The sequence below is a fragment of the Triticum aestivum genome, chromosome 7B (genome assembly GCF_018294505.1).
Source record: "Triticum aestivum cultivar Chinese Spring chromosome 7B, IWGSC CS RefSeq v2.1, whole genome shotgun sequence".
NCBI lineage: Eukaryota > Viridiplantae > Streptophyta > Magnoliopsida > Poales > Poaceae > Triticum > Triticum aestivum.
In genome coordinates this window covers 306,100,465-306,125,788 of record NC_057813.1, presented here as the reverse complement: position 1 = coordinate 306,125,788, position 25,324 = coordinate 306,100,465, and positions in this window count along the sequence as shown.

Here is a 25,324-nt window from a genome sequence, read left to right as displayed (position 1 = left end):
CTGTTTCTGCGTTCTCTGCATTTTCTGCGTTCCCTAATTCTACCCCTTCACCGTTTCCTTTATATCTGGAGATCCGTAACTCCGATTGGGGTGAATCTTTCGCCCAGATTTTTCTCATAAAATTAGCTTTCTTGCGCAAAAGTAGAGACTCAACCGCCTTACGGGTGGCCCACGAGAGCCCAGGGCGTGCCCAGGGGTAGGGGGCGCGCCCCCCTATCTCGTGGCCACCTCGGACACCGTTTCACATTGATTCTTCCTCGAGGAAATCCCAAATATTCCAAAATAATTCTTCGTCCGTTTTTATCCCGTTTGGATTCCGTTTGATATTGGTTTTCTGCGAAACATAAAACATGCAACAGACAGGAACTGGCACTAGGCACTGGATCAATATATTAGTCCCGAAAATAGTATAAAAAGTTGCCAAAAGTATATGAAAGTTGAAGAATATTGGCATGGAACAATCAAAAATTATATATACGACGGAGACGTATCACATCACGAGCTCAGGATCAAAAGGACTCTGGCTCGGGTTAAAGTCCTCCCCTTTCATCACCCTCCCAAAGTCTCTGTACCTCACGAGCTTGTCGTGGGAGGAAATGTTGGTGAAGCTCTCTAGATGATCGAGGTCATCCTCCGAGAATGCCTCGGCCTTCTTGTATGGGGCAGTATGGGCCATGGTATAGAGGTCGTACAGCGGTGGAACCTCCTTCTTGTTGTGTCACGCCTAAAAGAGAGGAACAAAATATTAGTTAAGGGATCCAGCTAGCATGAAGAATGAAATTGCATGAATGTTAAGGGCTCAAACCACATACCCAGTGATCCCTGTACTCAAACAGGTTGGAGCTCTCTTGATGGTGTGGCACACCTTGCATCTGGGCACACTTGTCCCTAGCCTTGTTGTGGACGGCTAGCCATTGGGGAGAGCACCACCCATCCACCAACCTCTCCCAACAGTCCATCCTATCTGCACACCATCTCGGAAGCACCTAAGTTAGACAAAGAGAAATTTCTACGCCTATGAATCAAATCAAGGAAACTAAGTACAAGGCCTTAAGAATAGGTTATTACCTTCATGTACTTCTCCTTACTCAGATACTTGCCTCAGAACTTCTTCTTCTACCTCCTGATGTTATTCGAGGCATAGTAGTCTCAAACAACCTGCACCCGAGCCTCGTACCATAAGTTCCGGAGTAGGCGCTTGCACTTAGCTTCGAGAACTATAGCTGCATCTGCCTCATGTTCCTCAAGACACCAGTAGAAGGTCTACAATCAAACAAGACAACACTGATTAGTACAATCACTAGGTACTGCTGATTTTTAATTCTCTAAAGGAGAAATTACCCAAAACCGTCGTCCCACAATGTCGGCCACCATCTCACACATGACAACGTTGACCATCTCCCTTGGCAGAACCGGGGCAGCCTCGTACAGCTCCCAGGTCAGTGCTAGCTGTCGAACCTCACCCTCACTAGGCAACGTGACCCACCCTGGGAAGTGGTGCCGGCAAATCACACCAAGGACCTGGTTGGGCCTGCGGACACCAGAGGCGTGTATCCAACCCCTGCATTATGACAAGGCCAACACGTTAGATATTTATTTGAAGAAACATGAATGCAAAATGTTAAAAAAGAGTAAATGCACTTACTTTTCCCGTTTACGCTCAATCAACCACCTCTGGTCGTGGGTCACCAGCACGGATGGGAGCTTTGTACCACCACGCTGGTAGACCTTCTTGACGCCCTCAACCAGCTCGCCATCGCTGTAGCTATCATCAGACAAGGTGTCCTCGACACCATCAGCATGGCCACTAGTCTCCGGAGTCACATGGGACGAAGAATTTGGGACCGAGTCTCCGGGGATGAAGACTCTGGGACCCGAGTCTCGTCAGACGTAGGCTCGGTGACCAGAGGCTCGTCGGCCCGAGGTTCGTGGACCGGACTCCAAGACAGGTCCATGTCCGACGGGTCCACCTGAGATGGAGCACTCCGGTGGTATGGAGAATCAGCTGGTGGTGGCGGCGAGGAAGGCGTAGCAGCCTTCCTACCTCTCCCGCTGCCACATCCACCTCTAGCTGCACCCCTCTTCGTCTTCCACCGACCTCTCCCGGCCGAAGAACAAGCGCATGTCGGTGTTTTCATGTTGTCTACCAGCGCTCTCCGGAGGTGCTAGGGTGGAATAACAGCACACCTCCCAGCACGCGCCGAGGAAGGAGGCTCGGAACGCTCTCGACCCGGGCCCACCATCTTTCAACACCCGCAATGACAAAGAGTAAACGGAATTAGTACAACATAAACATAATAAAAAAATAAGTGTGTATCATCATCATGAAAAAAATAAAAAATTGAATACCTAATAACATGAACTAATTAGTAATATATATGTACATAATTACAATAGAATACCTAACCTAACTCATAATTCACAAATATATGACCCCGTCGGCCTCTGGAAGGCCGAAGAGCACCTTTTTGCGAGGTGTCGGCGGTCATGGTGTCGGGGGTGTCGTGTTGGGGTCGGGGTGTTGTGTCGGGGTTGGGGTGCCGTGCCGGGGTCTCGGGGTGTTGGAGGTATCGTTTCGGGGTCGGGGTGTTGTGTCGGGGTCGGTGGTTTCTTGTCGGGGGCTCGGGGTGTCATGTTGGGGTGTCGTTGGTGTCGTGTCGGGGTGCTGTATCAGGGTCGGGGGTGCCGTGTCGGGGTCGAAGTGCTGTGTCGGGGTCGCGGTGTTAGGGTGTCGAGGCGAGGCCGGGGTGTTGTGTCGGGGTGTCAGGGTCAGGGGTGCCGTGTTGGGGTCTCGGGGTGTCGTGTCGGGGGTCGGGGTGTCGGTGGTGTCGTGTCGGGGTGCTGTGTCGGGGTCGGGGGGTGCCATGTCACGGTCAGGGTGCTGTGTCGGGGTCACGGTGTCAGGGTGTCGAGGCGGGGTTGGGGTGTCGTGTCGTGGTCGGGGTGTCAGGGTCAGGGGGTCGGGGTCTCGTAGTCGGGATGGCAAATCCTCAACCCGTCGACCCCTCGGCATCTCTCGACCCCTCGACCCCTCGACCCTCGACCCCTAGACTCTCGACTCCTTTTCCCCTACTTCTTTTTTTCATCTTCTACTTCTACTTATTTTTTCATCTCCACTTCCACTTCTTTTTCTTCTTCTTCCTTCTTTTCCTTCTTCCTCTTGTCTTCTTTTTCTTCTTCATTTTCCTTACTTTCCTTCTTCCTCTTCTCTAAAATATTTATGTTGGGCTTTGAAAATCGGTTGGGGAGGAGCAGCTTCTGTTTTCTTTTCTTCTTTTTTCCTTGTTCTTCTTTTCTTCTTTTTCTTTTCTTCTTTTTTTGTTTTCTTTTTTCTTCTTCTTCTTTTTCTATGTTTTCTCTTGCTAGTCCTTTTAGGTCTTCTTTCTTTCTTTTCTTTTCTTGTTCTTGGGCTTATCTAACTCAGTAATTAACCTAAAAAACAAACTAAGTAATTAACCTAAAAAAACTAACTAACTAATTAACCTATGCATAGTAGGGTAAAACAACTAACTAGTTAACCTAAAAAACTAACTAATTAACCTAAATCAAAAACAACAACAAAAAAAGATAGAAAAAAGGAAAGAAACCTCACCAGGGGGCGGAGCGGCGCCGGGCGGGGGGGGGGGGGGGACCTCCGCCGGGCGGCGGGGGCGCGGGGCAGAGCGCCGGGCGGCAGGGGGCGGAGCGGCGATGGGCGGTGGGGGGTCTGGGGCGGCGGGGGTATGGGCCGTTGGGGGGTTGGGGCGTCAGGGGTGGTGGTGGTCGGGTTCGGCGGGGTCTGTGGGGGACAGGACCGGCGGGGGCAGTTGGGGTCGGCGGCGGGGCCGGCGGGCATAGGGACGGCGGGCACGGGGGCAGCGCAGGTGAGGTGAGGGAGAGAGAGAGACGGGAGAGAGAGAGAGAGAGAGAGAGGTTGGGCACGGGGCCGAACGGTTTTTTGTTAGGTTTAATTTCTTTGCCTTCTGCTAGCAGACGATAAAGAGCGTAGCTAGTGTGGTAGGGCTGGGGGGAACTGCCGATAGGTCGGCTATTCTCTTTGTCGTCCGCCCATGGATAGCATAGATGCTTAGCCGTCTGCAAGCAGACGACAAAGAAAGTGGCCGTTAGGTGGTTCTCGCTAGTGGGCCACCCTTCCTCTTTACCGTCTGCTAGCGGATGACAAAGCTTCTATGCTGTCTGCTAGCAGACGGAAAAGAGGTGGCTCATGGCAAACACCCTCTTTACCATCAGCTCTGTCGGCATTCTGGATATGGGGGTATCCAGCCCCGCCTTCCTGCGGCCAACCACGTGGCTCCATCGATGGCCTGGTACGACCCAGCTTAAGCATCAACAACTCAAGACCCTTGCGAGGGGCCAAGCCTCGCGAGGGGCCAAGCCTCGCGAGGCGGATGACACCAAGACCCCCGAGGGGATCGGCCTCTTCAGGCTGGCTCCTGAGGGGTGGAGAGTTCTATCAAGGTCCACCTTATGAGGCTCAGCTGACGTGAGCCATGACGACCAAGGCCAGGTGGGCGCCAGTGGGCGCAGAGTGCAGGTTTCCTCTTCTGTGCAAAGGAGGCAAGCCACAGGCGCGGAGTCCCAATGAATCATCGAAAGGTTTCCATTCTGGTGCAACAAGACCAAGACCGCTAGGATGGCAGGACGGAGGTCATCGATGAGCCCACCACAGCGTCACGACCAGAGGCTTTTCGTAGGCGAAGACTACTTTTGTCAGGATAAGCTGTACTACTTGTCCCCTTTCAAATCCGGCCATTGTGGGATCCCTTCCCGCCAACATTTGGGAAGAGGACCAAGGCCACTATAAATAGGACCTAGCCACCACCATAGAGGCAAGACAAGCCGAACTAGCTCACACCCCACCGGCTCCCTCGAGCTCAAGAACACCTCACCTCCTGAGGCCAATTCCTCCACTGTACTAGTTCATCCTCAGCCCTCTGAGGCAATCCACCAAAACACTGGACTAGGGTATTACACCACAAGGTGGCCCGAACCAGGATAAACTGTTGTGTCTCTTTGTCTCTTTGAGATTGTCGTGCTAGGCTTACAAGGATCGTGAGTAGGCAGGTTGGGTAGGTCAAGATCTTTGTACGCACCCCAAAGTTCAAACCTCTCAAGGGTTTGCGGAACCCGTAATCCGACATTTGGCGCGCCAGGTAGGGGTGTGTTGGATCTTCTCATCCGTCGATCGATCCACCACCACTCCGACACCTCCATGGTCGCCGCCCCGAGGGAGCATGTCGAGCACTGGGTGGTTCCGGCCTCCGTGACGGCGACCGCCAATGAGAAGGATCTCCACTCCGCCCTGCTCGCGGCCCGCACTCCGCTTGGGGAGGCTGGCCGGTGGGGGCGCGGGGTGCAGCCGTCCCCACTGGTGCCGCGCGGCAACTGCGCCACCGCGCGATCTGCAAACTATGCTATAGCAACCGCACCACACATGCGCAGGGAACAAGCAAACATGCGGGCTGCGGTCATTGTGTCGTGAGAGCTCCTGAGGTGCAGGCTGCTGGAAAGTGGACGCGATGCCCTGCTGGAACGGGTCGTCGAGCTACTGGATGCGGCATGCAGGGGTGCAGTGCCATTCTGCACCCTGCCTACGTTGTAGGCAGTGGTAGGGGTGCATCCCCGACCCCGACAGAACCGTGCGCCCCTCCCAGGGCCCCCGAAGAGCCCCTCGACACCGGCCAGCACCCCTCCGAACATACCGCCTCAACATGGAGCTACTACGGGCGACATCACGAGGGGCCGCGCTAGGGCGCCGGCCCCTGGGTGACAGGATCGGATGGCGACTGAAGAAGGCGGGAACGTGAGGCAGCCGGGCGAGGTTTCTAGTGCGGCCAGCCCGGAAGCCTATGTCCCCGTCGTGATAGATCCAAGGCACGCACTAGGAGAGGGCCCCAGCCGATCCCCCACGCCAGGCTGGGCGCTGGACATACATGAGGACGAGCTGTCCTTCGAGCCACTGCTGAGCCCTGCCAACATCTCCAACGGCGACAACCTCTGGGTACACCTAATGCCACAGGGGCAGGCTTATGCTGACCATGTATCGCAGGTGAACCAGGGCGCTGCTACCACCAGGACTCTCAGGACGGCGGACCCCCCACATGAGCGCGAATGACATTGGGGGCAGCACGGGGGGAGCCCAGCGGCAAGGCCTTCTTCTCGCTGCACGGAGCAGGGCCCTGCCTGGAGGTAGGTTCCCCGCCGGGGAAGGCGCCGGCGAGCCCTTCCCCCCGGCGGGGGGCCTACGGTCACCGAGGACGCCGCCAGCGTTCCCCTTGCCCCCTTGGTCTTGTCCTGGTTTCTGGTCTCCCCAACGGTGGTCGGGGGCGGCACAGGGCGGGGTCCTCATCGGGCGACATGAAGCAAGGCTCCGGCTTGTGAAGGTCTCCGCTCGTGACACTCTCACGTAATAATGGGTGGGGCTGTACACGCCCCGGAGTCTCCTGAGTGCCGCCCTGGGGCCTCATGGTGGCTCACGCCCATGTTCCAGTGGAAGCACCTAGCTCTGCACTGGTGAGAAGACTTGAAGACTAGCTAGGCGCCGGATGCGGCCATTTGCTTTTGCCTCTATTCTGTACTTGTCCGTCGACTTCTTGAAGTAGTTTGATTTTCGTGCGTTTATAAAAATGGGGTGTTTTCTCATCGTGTGCCGCTCTCTCGCCTTCAGCTCTTGCATTCTTTCTAGAGCCCGTGGCTATTGCCCTGCCCTCAAGCACCGCACGAGCGGGTGCTCGGTATGGTGCACGCGCTGGCACCGATCGTTTCACCCTCGTGGGCTCAAGGGTGCGGCCGCCACGCACTCCCACCTCTGTCAGATATCGGGTTCCGTCAAAACACTTAAGGTTCGAACTCTGGGGTGTGCACGAAGATCTCTCCCTACCGAAACACGCCCTCTGCCTCGCCGCGATTGCTAAGCTAGATCGATGAACAACACAAGAGACACAATATTTATACAGGTTCGGGCCACCGTTGTGGTGTAATACCCTACTCCTGTGTGTGGTGCGGTGGATTGCCTCTTGGGCTGATGATGAACAGTACAAGGGAAGAACAGCCTCCCGAGGAGAGGTGGTCTTGTGCTTGGTGGTGCTTAGGTGATCTGGGTTCGGATCAGATGCCTCTAGATGAGATGCCTTCTACTGTGGTGGCTAGCCCTATTTATAGAGGTCCTGGCCCCCTTCCCAAATATTGAGCGGGAAGGGATCCAACAATGGCCATTTTGAAAGGGGACAACTAGTGCAAGCTATCCTGACTAAAGGTGGTCTTCGCCTGCCAAAGGCACTGGTGATGACGCCGTCTTGGGCTCCATGGTGACCTCTGTCCTGTCGTCCTGCTGGTCTTGGTCTCGTTGCACCGATAAGGAAACCTTTTCCTGATGCCTTAGTACTACGTGCCTGCGCTTGCCCCCTTTGCACCAAAGAGGAAACGAGGACACTACGCAGGCTGGCGCCTGCTTGGCGCCCGCCTAGTCTTGATCGTCATGGCTTGCATCATGGGCACCTCGCGTGGTACCCCTTGCCTTGATCTCTCCACCTCCTTGCGAGCCTGCCTGGCGAGGCCGCCCCTAAGGAGGCCTTGCACCGTCCGCCCCACGAGGGTTGGCCCCTCGCGAGGGTCTTGAGTGTTGGTTGATTGAATGGGCCGTACTGGGCCACTGGTTGAGCCACACTGCAGGCCGCAGGCAGGCAAGTCTGGGGATCCCCGTTCCTAGAACACCGATAGTAACCCCCGGGCCCAAGGCACGCTCGGACTTGGCTTAGCAGCGAAGCCAAAGGGCAAGTGCGGAGCGCCGCATGCTCCCATAGCCTGCGGCCTTGGTCGACACATGGCGACTGATTGGACGTGGGCATCTTCGCTTCCCCACGCTGCCCCAATATCCGCCTGGCTAGGCGGCCATAGCGCCTTACACAGTTATTTCCTCCTCGCTGGCGACATACTTCCTATTCCCCCTTCTTCCTCGAATCTCTGCTTCCGCTCCCAATCTGACTTGAGCTCTGCCCCCACCATTTCCATGGCGCCAACTAGCAAGGAGAAGGGGAAGAAACCTCTGTCCTCAACTAGTTCTTCCCCGACAATCGAGCCCGCCGTCGGCCGGTCGCTGGTGCTCAACCTGGAGGCCATGGGCAAGGTCTGCCCTACGCTCGCTTCCAGCTTCAACGAGGGCGGAAAGACGATGGCTTGGCCTGTGTCTCATGCCTCCATTGACAGGACAGTCACCGAGGTTCGATTCTTCGTCGACGCCCTGTGGGATGGCCTGGTCCCCCCTTTCTCCGCCTTCTTCAATGCAGTGCTCTCCCATTATCAGATCCACATGATGTATCTTGATCCTCAATCCATTACCCTTCTTGCCGTCTTCGCCTTTGTTTGCGAAGACATGGTGGGCATTGCTCCTTCTGTTGCCCTCTTGCGCCACTTCTTCTCGCTGCGCCTGACCGACCCCTCGCAGTGCTCGAGGTGCGTGAGCTTCCAGGCCATGGCAGAGACGGCCGCCTTGGGGATCGATGTTAACCTCCCGCCATCCACGAGTGGGTTCCGGACGCGGTGGATATATGTGGATGTCAGAGTGCTCAGCTCCCTGCTCTCGCCTCCATCGTTGCCTGCTGTCCCCAATCCCGGCTGGGGCCATGAGAGACTCGTGAGCCCCCGACTCTCCTTTGTCTGGTACAGACTGAGGTTGAGAGATCTCGGCGTGACTGCACCCCAAGTGGCGAAGGAGTTCTTCCAATGTTGCATTGCTCCTCTCCAGGGCCATTCCCGACCAATGTGGGCCCTGACCGGCGACCGGGACCGCATGAGGCTTCAAGAGATGGAACTTGCACCCGAAATGCTGAGGACGGTGCTTGAGGTCTTGACTGGCAACCTCTCACCGGGCGATATACAACACGGGGGTAGCCTTTTGTTTCTCTGCTCGAACATGGCTGAGTTCGCGGGATAGATGCCTCTCTTCGACGAATGGGAGTTGCGTCCGGCCGGCCTTGCGGGGCCTCGCGAGAATCCCATCACCATGGCTCCCTTCCTGGCCGCCAGCACCGGTCTTGCCCCAAGAGCGGGCGCAGGGAGGCAAGCATCGCTTGAGGCTGGAGGCTCGGGCGTCGTGGTGCCGATGCCGCACGGGGTTCTCAAAGCGTCATCCTCCGGAGCTCATGAAGCCCGCCCTGAGGCGGTCGTCGATGGGGGGACGCAGACCGCGGCTCCCAAGGCCGGAGCTCCCGAGGCCTTGGCAGGCCATCGGGAGGTGGTGCCTGATTGCTCCTCCCAGCTTGGCGCGCCTGAGGTTGGTCGCCTGGGTGCTTCTCCATCCGCGCCATGCGCTGGTCCTCACATTGAGCGCCTGGATCAGTTCCACGTGGATTTCGCCGCACTTCGCAAGAGGAAGGAGTCTTCGAGTTGCAGTGGTCGCACCTTCCGACCGCTGAAGCATAGGAAGTACTTCGCCATAGACGAGTAAGTACCTCATTCTTGTAATTCTTCAAACGTTGCTCCCTTTCCTGACTGTGACTCTTCAGGATCCCTCCTACCAAGCCTGCGGAGTATCCCAAGGAGAAACCTCCTCTGGCCTTGCCTTCATTGCTGGCCTCGAGCGTCCCGAGCCTGCATGCTGCCCCTGATGCGGGGTCGGCTGGAGAAGCAAGCCTGCCCGCAGGGTGTCTTGAGCCTGTGTCCTTGCCGCCTTTGCTTCGCAACCCTTCCTAGAGAGCAATCAGCTTGCCCAAGGTTCCTCCTCTGGTCGTGGACGGCGAATGGTTGGCATCGATCCTTGGCTCTTCTTTGGGGGATGGGCCTGCGCCGGTCCGGGTCCCTTGCGGGGCCCGGGTAGCGTTCGTGGGGGCGCCAGCCCCCAGCCCCCTGCAAAGAGGGGGCGAACCGCTTCAGGGCCCGCTGATAGCACCGGTGATGGAGGATGACATCGACAGCATGCTTAAGCTTGTGCGCGAGCGAAGTGTCGTCCGCCACAAGTTCCTCGAGAAGGCGATGGATGCGATGGGCCAGCTTGGTGGAGAGCTTGCGGATGTGGACGCGCGCCTTGAAGCTGAGGGCCTGCGGCTGATTGAGGAGCGACGCAAGCTGAAGGTGGCCATCAATCTCGCACGCCACCAGCACGAGCTTGACTATGCGAAGGCCGAGGCGTCCCTTGCGGGCTTGCGAGAGGCCTGAGGAGGCTCGGGAAGCAGATTATCATCACGAGATCGCGGAGAAGCGCGCATGGGAGCTCCAAGCCTGGAGTGCCTCCCTGGAGCAGCAAGTGGAGCTGTGTCAGGCCGCCCTCGCGTCGCTGAAGGGGACACCTGTTGAGGAGGAGGAGCTCCGGAGGCGTGAGGAAGCGTTGACACTGGAGGCCGATGAGCGCAATCTTGACCTCGAGCAGTTGGAGACGAGGGAGCGCCAGGTCACCCAAGCGGAGGATGATGTTGGCGTGCGCGAGGCTTGAATCCAGGATGAGGTCGATCACCGCGTGGCAGAGGATTGCGCAGATCTTGCAAGCAGGTATGACTTGAAGCTCGAGATGGTTGAGGCCGAAGCCACGGGCATGGCTGCCGCCCTTAGGTCCAAGCTGACTGAAACGGAGCAGCGCGCGGAGGCCACCGCAGCCACCCTGGTCTCGGCACAGGCCGAGTTGGCCTCCACCCGTGTCGATCTGCTTCTTCTTCTTCAACAACGGGTTGACGACACCAAGTCCATTGCGCGGCAGAACAAAGAGGAAATGCTGGAGCGGCAAACACTGGAGCACACGCACAGCCCCATGCTCCAGGAACTCAGGAACAGAGCCAACACGGCCCTGGGCAATATCTGTGATGAGAATGCCCCGCATCCCCATGCTACCAACTACACCAATCATCTTCGCTTCTTCACTGACGTGGTGACACGCTTGGAGAACCGCTCCGAGAGAGCTAACCAGCTTCTCGAGGAGAGGAGCCGCAGCCTGCTTGGACGCGCATTCTCCCGTGTCTTCAACCATCTCCAGAACGCTGATCCCCACTTTGATTTTGACGCCGCTATCGCCCCGGTGCCCGAGGCCATCCGGGGCGACCTGGCGCGGTGGGTGGAGGACAACATGGACGCGCTTGTCAGGGCATTCACTTCTGACGACGATGGGGTGTCAGTCGCGGTGGATGGTGGTGATGTGGTCGATGGCGGTGACGGTGGCGCCGGTGATGGTGATGGCAATGCCAGTGACAATGACAGTGGTGTCAGTGAGGCGTCTGGAGGCGACTAGGAGGATGCGGTGAGCGACATGTCTGACTGATCATGTGTTTCCCTGTTGTTTGTCCTGCATGCAAAAGCTCGGGCGCGGCCCTGAAGGTTGTAAGAGCATTTTGGGAGGGGAAGCCCCTCATGTAAAAAGAGTGCCGTCCATATGCTTTTAGGAATGATGTTGAACATGCGCCTACATGATTCTACGAGCCCTACAGTGAGCTTGTTGTTGTGGTTTACCTTTAGCCGGGACAAATCCTGAATAGACTCGCGAGGCCGTGAGCCCCCGAGGGTCCCTTGAGGGACCTGTTGACCAGGTCATGAGGGCCTCGTGAGAGCGAGTGCCAGCTGTGGTACTGCACGCGCGCATCATACGTGCGCTTCGCCCAGCCCCGCCCGCGAGAGGCTCGCTAGGGGGAGGCAGCCAATGCGAACTCCAAACTAGGGCAGAAACTAGAACACAAGAAACCACATGAACAAGACAAGACACCCCCCCGGCACACGCAAATGCAAATTCAACTTCAACTTAAATCTGAAGTAAGGAAGCTCAACCACAGAAAGGGAGGCAAAAAGCAAAAGGCCACGTCCAACACCTAGTCTAGTCTTCGATGTCTTCTCACCAGCGTGGAGCTAAGTGCTGCCACTGGGCGTGGGAGGGAGCCCCCGAGGGCGGCTCTCCGGAGACTCCGGGGCGTGTACAGCCCCAACTCATTATTACGTGAGAGTGTCATGGGCGGCGAGCTTCACAGGCACTGGGCCTTCTTCACAGGCACCATGCCTTGCTTCATATCGCCAGACGAGGGCCCCGCCTTGCGCCACGCTCGACCACCATCGACGGCGGCCGGAGACCAAGGACGACACCAATGGGGCAAAGGGGACGCCAGCGGTGCCCTCGGCTACCACGGGTCCTCTGCCGGGGGTAGGCTTTGTAGCACCTCCCCAGCAGAGGGCCTACCCTCGGGGGGTTGCCTTGCTCCGCGTGTAGTGGGGAGGGGCCTGGCTCTCGGTCCCTCTCCTGCAGCCCCCAGTGCGCTCCTCCTGGTGGAAGGGAGGCTGCTGAGCTGGGGCAGCCTTCCGCTGTAGTGACCTAAACCTCCTGTGTCCCATGGTTAGCATAAGCTTCCTCCTGAGGACTTAGTAGTACCCGGTAGCTGCTGCTGCCAGCGCGGTTGGTGAGGCTTCCTTGAGGCTCCTGAAAAGGCTCGACTTCTGGCGTTTCTTCCTCCCAGCCTGACCTGAGGAACGAGCTAGGGTCGTCTTCTAGTGCGTACTCCCGATCCACCATGCGGGGCACGTAAGCCTCCGAGGTCGCCGCCTCGAAGACCTCGCCATAGTGCCCCATGCTCCATGTAGCCTGTCCCAATGCGCCGTCTTGAGGATGGTAGGGCAGCGGCCCGCCCGGGCCGTAGGAGGCGATGCGCATGCCCTCGTTCATCGGAGGCAGTGCTGGTTCGGCCTGGCGTCCGGTGCCGATGGTTGAGCTGGTGTCGATGAAGCCTTGGGGTGCGCCTGAGGGCGCGCGGGCGCAGAGAAGTCCGCTATGTGATCAGACCGGTGCCTGGGGTGGAAGCTGGAAACAGAAGGGCGGTGCCCCCGAGCCCGCGGCATCTAGGAGCTCGACAACGCACTCCAGCAACACGTCTCGGCCGCCCTCCTGCAACCTGCACCGCAGCAGCTCCCGAGCCACAGTGAGTGCGACCCTCATGTTCACCTGTTCCCGTCGAGTGTGCAGTGCCGTGGCCGTGGCGTGGCTTGAGGCCCTTGCGGCTGGTCGCACCTGCCGCGGAGTAAGGGCAGGCAATGCTTGACCACGTCGCCCGCGCCCCGCAGCGTTCTGCGCTGCGCGGGCTGCCTTGGGTGCGGGGTTGAGGTCACCTTGGGCAGGCGGTGTGGCACGGGCTGGCCACGCCGCCCAACGGTCGGCGTTGGTCGTCGGGTCACTTGACATGGATGCAATGAAGCAGTGAATGCAAATCAGCAGAAGGAAGACTCCGGCGCACCCCTACCTGGCGTGCCAAATGTCGAATATCGGGTTCCGTTAAAGCCCTTAAGGTTCAAACTCTGGGGTGTGCACGAAGATCTTTCCATACCAAAACACGCCCTCAGTCTCGCCGCGATTGCTAAGCTAGATCGATAAACAACACAAGAGACACAAGATTTATATAGGTTCGGGCCATCGTTGTGGTGTAATACCCTACTCCTGTGTGTGGTGTGGTGGATTGCCTCTTGGGCTGATGATGAACAGTACAAGGGAAGAACAACCTCGTGAGGAGAGGTGTTCTTCTGCTTGGTGGTGCTTAGATGATCTGGGTTCGGATCAGATGCCTCTAGATGAGATGCCTTCTATTGTGGTGGCTAGCCCTATTTATAGAGGCCCTGGTCCTCTTCCCAAATATTGAGCAGGAAGGGATCCAACAACGACCATTTTGAAAGGAGATAGCTAGTACAAGCTATCCTGACCAAAAGTGGTCTTCGGCTGCCAAAGACACTGGTTATGACGCCGTCTTGGGCTCCATGGTGACCTCCGTCCTGCCGTCCTGCTGGTCTTGGTCTCGTTGCACCGATAAGGAAACCTTTGCCTGATGCCTCGGTACTCCGCGCCTGCGCTTGCCCCCTTTGCACCAAAGAGGAAACAGGGACATTGCGCGGGCTGGCGCCCGCCTGGCGCCCACCTGGTCTTGATCGTCATGGCTTGCGCCATGGGCACCTCGCGAGGTACCCCTTGCCTTGATCTCTCCGCCTCCTCGCTAGCCTGCATGGCGAGGCCACCCCTGAGGAGGCCTTGCACCGTCCGCCCCACGAGGCTTGGCCCCTCGCGAGGGTCTTGAGTGTTGGTTGATTGAAGATGGGCCGTATTGGGCCACTGGTTGAGCCACGCTACAGGCTGCAGGCAGGCAAGTCTGGGGACCCTCGTTCCCAGAACGCCGACAACCTCGCCACGGATTGGCAGTCGGTTCCTCACGAGGCACTCTAGGACAAGCTATTGAGTGCTACGGTAGGGTGCGTCGACTGCAAATTGAAATTTCCTACGCGAATAACAACCAAGAACATGCTACCGGAGATGGATCATAGATTGTTACCACTAGACGCGCAGTGCCGTGCAGCGGAAGTAGAGTTGAGGCAGCGCGTTCCCTGAGTCACCTCGCATTCTCGGAGTCGTCTCCTCCTTGCCGATCTCCTACGTAGCCGATCGGATCCCGCGGGCAGGTTCGCCAGAGCGGCACAAGTGCACCACCTCTAACGGTATCAGCGCGTGCAGGAGGAACATTGTGCGGCGGACTACTAGGTCCGATCAGAGAACCGGCTGGGAGTGGAGGTGGCTAGTTGCAATGCATGCAAAGCCCTAACGACGGTGCCGAACAGATCAATCGAATAAGTGTGCCGCACCTCCACTATTTATAGGCATCCATCGTGGGCTCAACACTTGGGCCTTGCACAGATCCTAAAGCCCAAAGTCAACTCGGTCGCGTTCCAAGTCCAGCTCCGATCACATCCGACCAATGTCCTCTGAACCAACCTCGTAGGTTCCTTCCTTTAAGCGCGCGACCCCTTAGGTTCAAGCCGTCTTGGTCACAGTTCGGATCACCTCCGACCTGCATGGTTGGTAGTGTCCTCTAGCAAGGCGTGCCGACCACCAAGCAGACTATGAAGCTGGTTAGGCGAACCTATACAACATGTCACACTTCGGTTCCCTTTGCCTCACGATATATGTTGTCGGGCTCAAGGAGAAACTATCATCCTTGTGTTAGCCCGATCTCTTTCTCGTTCCTGTGATACCGACCATTATCTGGATTATCTCATAATTCTTGTCACATGGCCATGCTTATCCTGGTCGGATAACACGAGGGGACCAGAGTATATCTCTCCTCATCAGAGGGGCAGATCCCATCTTGCTCGACCATGTCTCGCAGCATGGGTCTGGACAAGCCTAAAACCTACCTTTGTAACTACCCAGTCATAGAATAGTGTTTGGTCGGCCCAAAGCAAGTCTGTCGCCATACCGAGTACATGCGTCAGCTCAGGTCTTAGGACATAGAACGTATGTCCCTCATGCTTGGGTTTATATCCCAAGGTTTCCCTCGAATATCCCACGAATATGCATTTATCTGACTTGGGTGGAAGCTTGTCTGACATGTCGCTCGACAAATGCTTCATAACCACAAATCTTTAGAAAAGACAAACTAGGACTCTTCCCGGTCCACATCTCATGTGGTGTCTTGTTTACTGATTTTGATGGTACCCTGTTAAGTGTGAAAGTTGCAGTTTCTAGAGTGTATCCCCAGAATGACAAGGGTAAATCCGATTTGCTCATTATTGACCGGACCATGTCCAACAAGGTCCTACTCCTCCGTTTTGATACGCCGTTTCTCTGTGGCGTACCAGGAGGTGTGAGCTGAGGTACTATACCTCGGCTTTTCAGAAGATCATCAAACTCCTAGCTCATGTACTCACCTCCACGATCTGATCGTAGAAGTTTTATATTCATATCTACTCAAGTCGTTGGTAAAAGTCACGAAGTACTGATAGCCACCTCTGGCAGTTGTGCTCATTGGACCACACACATCACTATGTATAAGTTCCAATAGCTCGGACGTTCTCTCGCAACTCTTTGTGAAAGGAGACTTAGTCATCTTGCCGAGCAAGCATGATTCACATGTCTCGAACAACTCAAAGTCGGACAAAGTTAGGAGCCCATCATCTTGGAGCTTCTTCATGCGTTTTAGATAAATGTGTCCAAGCCGGCAATGCCAGAAGTATGTCGGATTTATCTCATTAGGCTTATGCCTCTTGACATTCACGTTATAGATCAGTTCCTGTTCCAGATTCAATATAAATAACCCATCAACAATGGGTGCATAGCCGTGGAACATACCATTCAAATAAAACGAACAACCATTGTCCTTTAAATTGAATTCATAACCCTGACTCATCAAGCATGAGGCAGAAATAATGTTCCGACTAAGTGCAGGAATGTAATAATAATTATTCAATTCCAAAATAAATCCAGAAGAAAGTTGGAGCTACATCGTGCCGACCTCCAATGCAGCAACTCTTGCTTTGTTGCCGACCCTTATGTCAATCTCCCCTTGTGCCACACGCCTAGTTCTTACCAGCCCCTGCATCGAGTTGCAAATATACAACAACCGATCCAGTATCAAATACCAAAGAGCTACTAGGTATGTCAGCAAGGTAAATGTCTATAACATATGCAACAAGTGTACCTTTGCCCGAAGAAGCATTTTCGGCCTTCTTGCCATGCTCTGCAAGCCACTTGCTACAGTTCCTCTTCCAGTGAACGGTTTCCTTGCAGTGATAGCAAACGGTCTTCGAGTCTGGTCCAGACTTCGGTGCAGTGGTGGAGGTTACCGTCTCCGTGCCCTTTGCCTTAGCTTTTTTCTTGGACCAAATCTTCTTGAACTTAGCCAATTTCTGCAGCATCAACACTTGATGCGTGCCTTTCTTAATATCCTGCTCTGCCACTTTGAGAGTCCCATGCAATTCAGTGAGATTCTTATCCATGCCATGCATATGATAGTTCGAGATGAACGTCCCATAGCTAGGCGAAAGAGAACCCCGAACTGCATCTGTAGCCAGCTCATTCAAGAGCGGGAAGCCCAACCGATCCAAAGCTTGCACATATCCAATCATCTTGATCACATGCGGGCTTAGTGGATCACCTTCCTTCAGCTTACAATCCATCAAGGATCGCCAGATGTTGAACCTTTCGGTCCTAGCCTGTGTCTAAAACATGCTCTTGAGACTCTTGATCATATCGTAAGCCTCAACATTTTCGAAATGCTGTTGCAAATCGGGCTCCATACAAGCCAACATCAGACAGCTGATCTCGATTGATTCATCAACGAGTTTCTCATAGGCATTCCCGGTTGTGGTATTAGCATTATCGGTAGGTTCCTGTGGAAGTGGATCCTCTAGAACATGTTCCTTTTTATCATGCTTGAGAACAATTCTCAAATTTCTATACCAAGTGGTAAAGTTTGTTCCATTCAGTTTATCCTTTTCCAGAATTGATTTCAATGCAAAGTTGGGTTGAGCAGGTGGTGCCATTGATCTACAACAGAAAATATGCAATCACTAAGCAATGTGTTTATGTAGAGTAATTCAAGCCTAAACATAAATACTCCCACACAAGTCAGCATCCCTCCACAAACTCTCAGTGATTCAGGATCCGACTAGCACATGCGTCTAGTGAGTTTTAGCATCACCGCTGGATAACATGCCTATCCGATAAGCAACTCCTTGCTAATCGCATCTCTATATGACTCCTGTTGGTAGGCAAGGTATCTCATACCCCGGCTCCCAACCTTCTTTGCCAAGTTAACCTGATGCAGTGCATGTCCGTGTCTGACACGAACCCTTCAGTTCAAGGACACCCAGCAGCACCTCAATTTTATGAGCCCACTACTAGACGTACTTGACGTGCGAAGGTCCAACATCGGGGATGGCAATTCGCTTGATATTCATGAGGGATCTTTCTACCATTCTAACATGCATAGAAACAAAGAAGCATAACAATCACAAATAAACACATATTGTGAAATAGTATGGCTCCTTCATGGACGTTCTTCCAGGTCGGCTCCGACTCCGATGATCATCTAGGAACTCCTTCTTGTTTGTCATGTCGGGAGACCAAGCCACCAACCTGATATCTATTATCCAACTACTAAAAATAGTAATGAATTTTACATAGAGTCACAAGTCGACACGAAGGTCGTTATACAATATAATGACAGCACTTTGGCTCCTGTTGGCTGACAAACATGACACGCAGGCCATGTATAATTTACACACATGCATCACATACACATGAGCCATACTATTCACAGCAAACCCTGCAAAATAAAGTTATGCATAGAATCGCATTCTACCGGTTTGTGTGACCATGTATGAAATACAAGGCGCTACGCACACGTTTTCGGAAATCACAGATCGCATCTGAACTCCGATCACGCCGAATTTTCTGATCTGACCGATCTCATCGATCATCACGAGTCCAATTCGGATTTATGTTTCATTGTTAACCCCGATGGCGGATTCCGACTGGTAGGGGTAGGTTGTGTCATGACCTCGTCGATTCCGATTGACAGAAAACATAGCCACATTGATCCCCATGTGTAGTTGATCACATCAACCGTGCACACGGCCGATCTCATCAACAACAACAAATCTCATCTGCCGTCTCCATATATCTAATATGCATATGATCTGTATCCAAATCCTATAGCAGAGGCTCTGATACCACTGTTGAGTGCTACGGTAGGGTGCGTCAACTACAAATTAAATTTTCCTACGCAGAACAACCAAGAACATGCTACGGGAGATGGATCACAGATTGTTACCACTAGACGCGCAGTACCATGCAGCGGAAGTAGAGTTGAGGCAGCGCGTTCCCGGAGTCACCTCCCATTCCTGGAGTCGTCTCCTCCTTGCCGATCTCCCACATAGCCGATCAAATCCTGTGAACAGGTTCGCCAGAGCAGCACAAGTGCATCGCCTCTAACGGTATCCATGCATGCAGGAGGAACGTCGTGCGGCAGACTGATAGGTTCGATCACACAACCGCCTGGGAGTGGAGGTGGCTACTTGCAACACATGCAAAGCCCTAACGACGGCGCCGAAGTGATCAATCAAATAAGTGTACCACACCTCCACTATTTATAGGCATCCGTCGCGGGCTCAACACTTGGGCCTTTCACGGATCCTAAAGCCCAAAGTCAACTCGGTCGCATTCCAAGTCCAGCTCGGATCACATCCGACCAGTGTCCTCTGAACCGACCATGTAGGTTCCTTCCCTTAAGCGCGCGACCCCTTAGGTTCAAGCCGGCTTGGTCACAATTCAGATCACCTCCGACCTGCATGGTTGGTAGCGGCCTCTAGCTAGGCGTGCCGACCACCAAGCAGGCTATGAAGCTAGTTAGGCGAACCTATACAATGTGTCACACTTCTGTTCCCTTTGCCTCACGGTATATGTTGTCGGGCTCAAGGCGGAACTGTCATCCTTGTGTTAGCCCGACCTCTTTCTCATTCCAGTGATACCGACCATTATCCGGATTATCTCACAATCCTTGTCACATGGCCATCCTTATCCTGGTTGGATCACACGAGGGGCCCAGAGTATATCTCTTCTTATCAGAGGGGCAAATCCCATCTTGCTCGACCATGTCTCGCAGCATGGGTTTGGACAAGCCTAAAACCTACCTTTGTAACTACCCAGTCACGGAATAGCGCTTGGTCCACCCAAACCAAGTCTGTCACCATCCTGAGTACATGTGTCAGCTCAGGTCTTAGGACATAGAACGTATGTTGTACTAGAGACTCACATATGACATATCACTGCGTCTCATAGTTGGGTCTGTCCGACTCAGACCTTATCTCGACTCGGATTCGACTACGTCGAATCCGACCAGATCCTTCTGAGTCCATATTATCCAGTTAGCATCCAATACTTCATGGCTAGTGAGACCCAGCCATCGACCATGTCTTATGCTAGTCTAGTCAGTTGCGCGTCCACATAGCCCTATCGACTAGGGACCTTTTAGGACAATCGTCATACAATGCATAGTCCCACAAACAAGTCACGTAGTTGCTGATACACATCATTGATAATGTCCAAGGACTATCTTTATTCATAAACACATAGGAAATGTCATCATACATGATTGCCTCTAGGGCATATCTCCAACACAGGCCAGCAGGCCCCCCTTTGGAGGCTCAGAACCTCAAGAGAAGAAACGTCGCCGCAACGCCAGGGTACACCCCAAACCCGCAGAACCAAAGATAAGTCATAACGATTGCCTCGCTTGGGAGTCCGTAGTCCTGTTGAGACGCTCTCCGGGTGCCATTTCAAAAGCATTTCACAATCTCACATATCATAAGGGGCACCCCTTTTTCAAAATGCTCTCACAAGAATGCGTTCAAGTTTTGGTCATACAGGTCAAAGCGAAAAGAAACACGGGCCTAGCTGGACGCGCCTTCTTCATCACTTCCATCCGTGCTACTTGCATCATGGCTGCCATCCTCCTCGTCATCGCCACCCACACCAGCTATTTCCGCCGCAAGCATGGCCGTGTTGTCCTCGGGAGCCAGCTCCTTCACTAAGGCGTCCACATGGTCATCCACCCACTTGGTGAGCTTGTCTTGGGTGGCCGCAGGCACGGGGGCTAGCACGGTGCTGAAATCAAAGTGGGAATCACGGTTCAGGAGATTGTTGAAGATGCGCGAGAGTGCACGCCCGAGGAAGCCCCGGCTCCTCTCCACAACAAGCTGGCGAGCTTTCGCGGCCTGATCCTTCAGGCAGGTCATGATATCAGCGAAGAAGTTGAGGTGGCTGGCATAGTCGCTCTCGTGCGGGTGAGGAGCGCTCTCATCACAAATAGCACCCAAGGCATTGTTGGCTCTGACGCACAATCCTTGGAGCATGGAGCCGTGCTCGTGTTCTAGTGTCAGGCGGCGGCTCTTTTCACTCGAAGCCTTCTTCAAGAGGGAGGCGAGGTCTTCGACTTGCTTCTGGAGAGAGGATATCTCGGCACGGGCGGAATTCAAGGCAGATTCGGAAGAAATCAGGGCTTCTTGAGCAGCGCTCTCACGCTGCTCCACAGACTATAGCTTCGCCCTCAGGGCAGAGGTCATACCTTCAAACTCGGCCTTGAGCAGCTCCAGATCCAGGCGGTGCCCCTCAGCCAAGTCAGCGTGCGCCTTCCCCACCCTCTCCTCCACCTCCAGCTGGGCCTGGGCTTCTCAGGCGGCGACGATGTCCTCAGCCGTGGTAGCTTGGCGCTCCCTCACGTCCAGCCTCTCCAACACCATGCTGTGCTCCACGGTCTCTAACGCCAGATCTTCGTGGTGCCTCAAGATCTCTGCCTCGGCAAAGGCCGCCTAACCTACTGAGGAGGCCAGAAGGGTGCGATGCTCCTCGACTTCACGCTCAAGGGCCGCATTCGAAGACAGAAGCTCGTTCCCGCTCCTCGGCCGCCTCGCAATGGCAGTTGGCGGCCTCGACCTCTTCCATGGCGCGGGCGCAAGCCTCACGAGAAGTTGTGAGCGAGGCTGCCACAAGCGCATCAGCCTTGTCACGCTGAAGCCTCCCGAGGTTAATGGCAACCTTCAGCTGCTGCCACTCATGCGCCAGGAGGTGGCCTTCCGCCTCAAGCCTGACGTCGACATTGGTGAGCTCTCCGCCAAGATGGATCATCGCACGCATCGCCTCACCAAATAGCTCGAAGCGCATAGCACTGCACTCGCGAGCAAGCACAAGCGCATCACCAAGGCCCTCGTCAGCCCCAGAGGCTGTCGAGGAGGTGCGGGGCACCTCGCCTGCCAGTCGGGGGCTGGCCGATGTAGCCCCACAACCTGAAGATGAGGGCCACCCAAGGTTCACCCCCTGCTAGCAATGACAAGAGGAAGGATCGCCGGTGCATCCCCCGTCTCACAGGCTAAGTCGCGGAGAGGGGGAGCAGGGAGCTTGGTTCCGGGGCATTGCCGCGGCATCGCGGCAGCTGGAGTCGGCCCCACGCCCTGCGCAGGACCAGGGCGCCGGGGGCTGTGTGCAGGCGTCAAGCTGGGATCCTTGGAGGCACCCGCCTCCTGTGGTATCGCCTTCGTAGGAGCCCTGCAAGGCCCTCGTGAGAAGAAAACACAGCGCGAAGGGAATCAATAGGAAAGGTACTTTCATCAGCCACCATGCATCTCCTCGGCTTCAACGGCCGACAGGTGCCGTCGCTGCGGCACGGAGACCTCTTCATCTTCAGAAGCGATTCGAAGCTCAGGCGGGGCCGACCGGACCCCGACGGACGATCCTCGGGAGGAGGAGCGCTCGGCGGGGCAGCTGGAGTAGAGACCCCAGGGGGAGGGGCGCCCGGTGGGATCCTCTGGCCTATGGCACCGGAGCCATTGGTGGGCTCCTCGCCATCGGCAGCCACTCCGGAGCTATCGGCCCGGGCGTCGGGGGCCTCCGCCTCTAGAGCTACGGGACGTGCCAGCTCCACGGCGACCCCCTTCAGGGTCTCCGGAGCCCCGATCTCCTGGGCCATCGCTGGCACCAAGCCTCCATAGGAGCCCTCAACAGCTGCGGGCCGCGAGCGCTCCCCTGATTCCACACTTCGGGCGCACGCGGCAGGATCGAGTAGAAGGGGAGTCACGAAGACGGGGTTCTCGCGGGGCTCCTCCAGGCCCTCTGGGAGCAACCCCCACTCGTTGAATAGAGGCATCTGCCCAGCGAAGGCTGCCTTGTTCGAGCACTGACAGAGGAGGTAGCCACCCCCCAGAAGGTTAGCAGGCTCGGACTCGCCCGTCAGGAGTTTGAGCACCACACTCAAGGTCCCCGCAGCTAGTGATGGCCTCTGCAGCCTCATCAGATCCTCAACGCCCGCAAGGTCCCACATTGGGCGAGAATGGTGCTGGAGGGGAGTGATGCGCTGCCTGACGAATTCCTTCACCACCATCGGTGCAGGCACTTCCAGTTCCTGTATCCTCGCCAATCTCTTCCAGATGAAAGCAAGGTGCCGGTCGGAAAGCTTCTCGTGGCCCCAACTGGAGCTAGGCGAGGTTGGTGCCCCAGGAGTGAGGAGCAGGGGGCTAAACGCACCGGCATCCATGAGCAGCCACTGCTTCCGTAATCCCTTTGTAGCAGGCGAGAGCTCGAAGTCGATTCCCGAACCAGCGGTTCCAGCCACAGCTTCGAAGGTCATGCACCTAGAGCATTGGCGGGCGTAGACCAACCGAAGCAAGAAGAAATGGCGAAACAGAGCCAGGGAGCAATGCCGATCATGGCCTCGCAGAGGAAGGCGAAGACGACGAGAAGGATAACAGAGCGGGGGTCCAGATGCAGCAGGTGGATCTGGTAATGCGAAATTAGAACATTGAAGAAGGGGGAGAAGGGAGAAATCAACACCGCGAGAAGAGCATGGAGATAGATGGGGATCTCGGTGGCACTCATCTCATTCACTCGCCAAGATGCAGGATGGACGACGGTCGCCCTCCACTCATTGGAATCGGCGGCAAGCACATGGCGGACCTGGTCTAGCCCCTCCTGGTTGATCACCGTTGACTGTTCGAGGGCTGGCTCCCAGGCCGGTGGAGGGCCGGCCGGAGCGCATGGCTTCCCCTTCTTCTTCCTCGGCTGGGGGGCCATGACGAGCACCAAAAGAGGGGCGAGGCGCCGGTGCCGGATCTATGCACGGAGCAGCAAGAATTGGAAGGAAGAAACGAAGTCTGAGCGCGAAAATATATGAGGGGCGAGCTGCATCGACAACAGGCGACCACTAGGCCTGGCAGATATCAAGGCGGCATGGGGAAGTGGAGACGCCCACGTCCCATCAAGTGCCACGCATCATCAAGGCCGCAGGCTGTTAGGGCCTGCGGCGCTCCGCACTTAACATTTGGCTTCGCCTGGAAGCCAAGTCCGAGCGCACCTGGGCCCGGGGGCTACTGTCGGCGTTCTGGATATGGGGGTATCTAGCCCTGCCTGCCTACGACCCACCACGTGGCTCCATCGACGGCCTGGTATGGCCCAGCTTTAGCATCAACAACTCAAGACCCTCGCGAGGGGCCAAGCCTCGCGAGGCGGATGACGCCAAGACCCCCGAGGGGATCGGCCTCTTCAGGCTGGCTCCCGAGGGGCAGAGAGTTCTATGCAAGGTCCATCTCACGAGGCTCAGCTGACGTGAGCCATGACGACCAAGGCTAGGCAGGCGCCAGGCGGGCGCCAGCGGGCGCAAAGTGCAGGTTTCCTCTTCTATGCAAAGGAGGCAAGCCGCAGGCGTAGAGTCCCGAGGAATCAGCCAAAGGTTTCCATTCTCGTGCAACAAGACCAAGACCGCCAGGATGGCAGGACGGAGGTCATCGACGAGCCCAATGCAACGTCACGACCAGAGGCTTTTCACAGGCGAAGACTACTTTTTTCAGGATAGGCTGTACTACTTGTCCCTTTCAAATCCGGCCGTTGTGGGATCCCTTCCCGCCAACATTTGGGAAGAGGACCAAGGCCACTATAAATAGGACCTAGCCACCACCATAGAGGCAAGACGAGCTGAACTAGCTCACACCCCACCGGCTCCCTCGAGCTCAAGAACACCTCACCTCCTAGGGCTAGTTCATCCACTATACTAGTCCATCCTCAGCCCTCCGAGGCAATCCACGAAAACACTAGAGTAGGGTATTACACCGTAAGTTGGCCCGAACCAGGATAAACTATTGTGTCTCTCTGTCTCTTTGAGCTTGTCACGCTAGGCTTAGGAGGATCGCGAGTAGGCAGGCTGGATAGGTCGAGATCTCCGCATGCACCCCAGAGTTCAAACCTCTCAAGGGTTTGCGGAACCCATAATCCGACAAGCTCTTTCTTTGCCGTGAGGTTTCTGTTAGCTGATGGCAAAGACCTCACTACAAAAAAATACACTTCCGTGATGATACGTGTTTGTCATAGTAGGTCACGTTTTTTGTCATGCATGTACATCCATGACGATTTTATGATAGAATCAAGATAGTCATACCTGTGCTGTCGTAGAAGTGTTCCATGACATTACCAAAATTATCATCATGGAAGTGTCCCCTTCCATGATGATAAATCACGCATCATAGAAGTGCTTTCGTCAAGGGTGACTGACACGTGGCATCCACCATAACCAGACGCCGTTAAGCTATCGGGTCCGGTTTTGGATCTGATAACCTGCTAACAGCCACAACCAATGGCGGTTTTCCACGTGTAAAATTCTCATTGGCTGATGGAACCACATGTCAGCTCCGCATTGGCACAGGTGTCACTCATCCAATGGGCGAGATGCACCTATGATATGTTGACATGTGGACTGGCCCAAATGTGGCCCATAAAGATTAAATGGGCCGGCCCAACTAAAGGCCCACAAGATTTTGTGGACCATAATGGGCCGGCCTAGCTGAAGGCCCCCAAGATTTTGCGGACCATAATGGGCCAACCCAGCTAAAGGCCCACAAGATTTTGCGGACCATAAAGGGCCGGCCCAGCTAAAGGCCCACGAGAATTCGCCGACCAGAATGGGCCGGCCCAGCTAAAGGCCAACAAGATTTTGAGGACACTAGTGGGCCGATCCATTAACAGGCTACCATGTTTTGGGCCAAATGTCGGCCCATATTTGATCCGGTC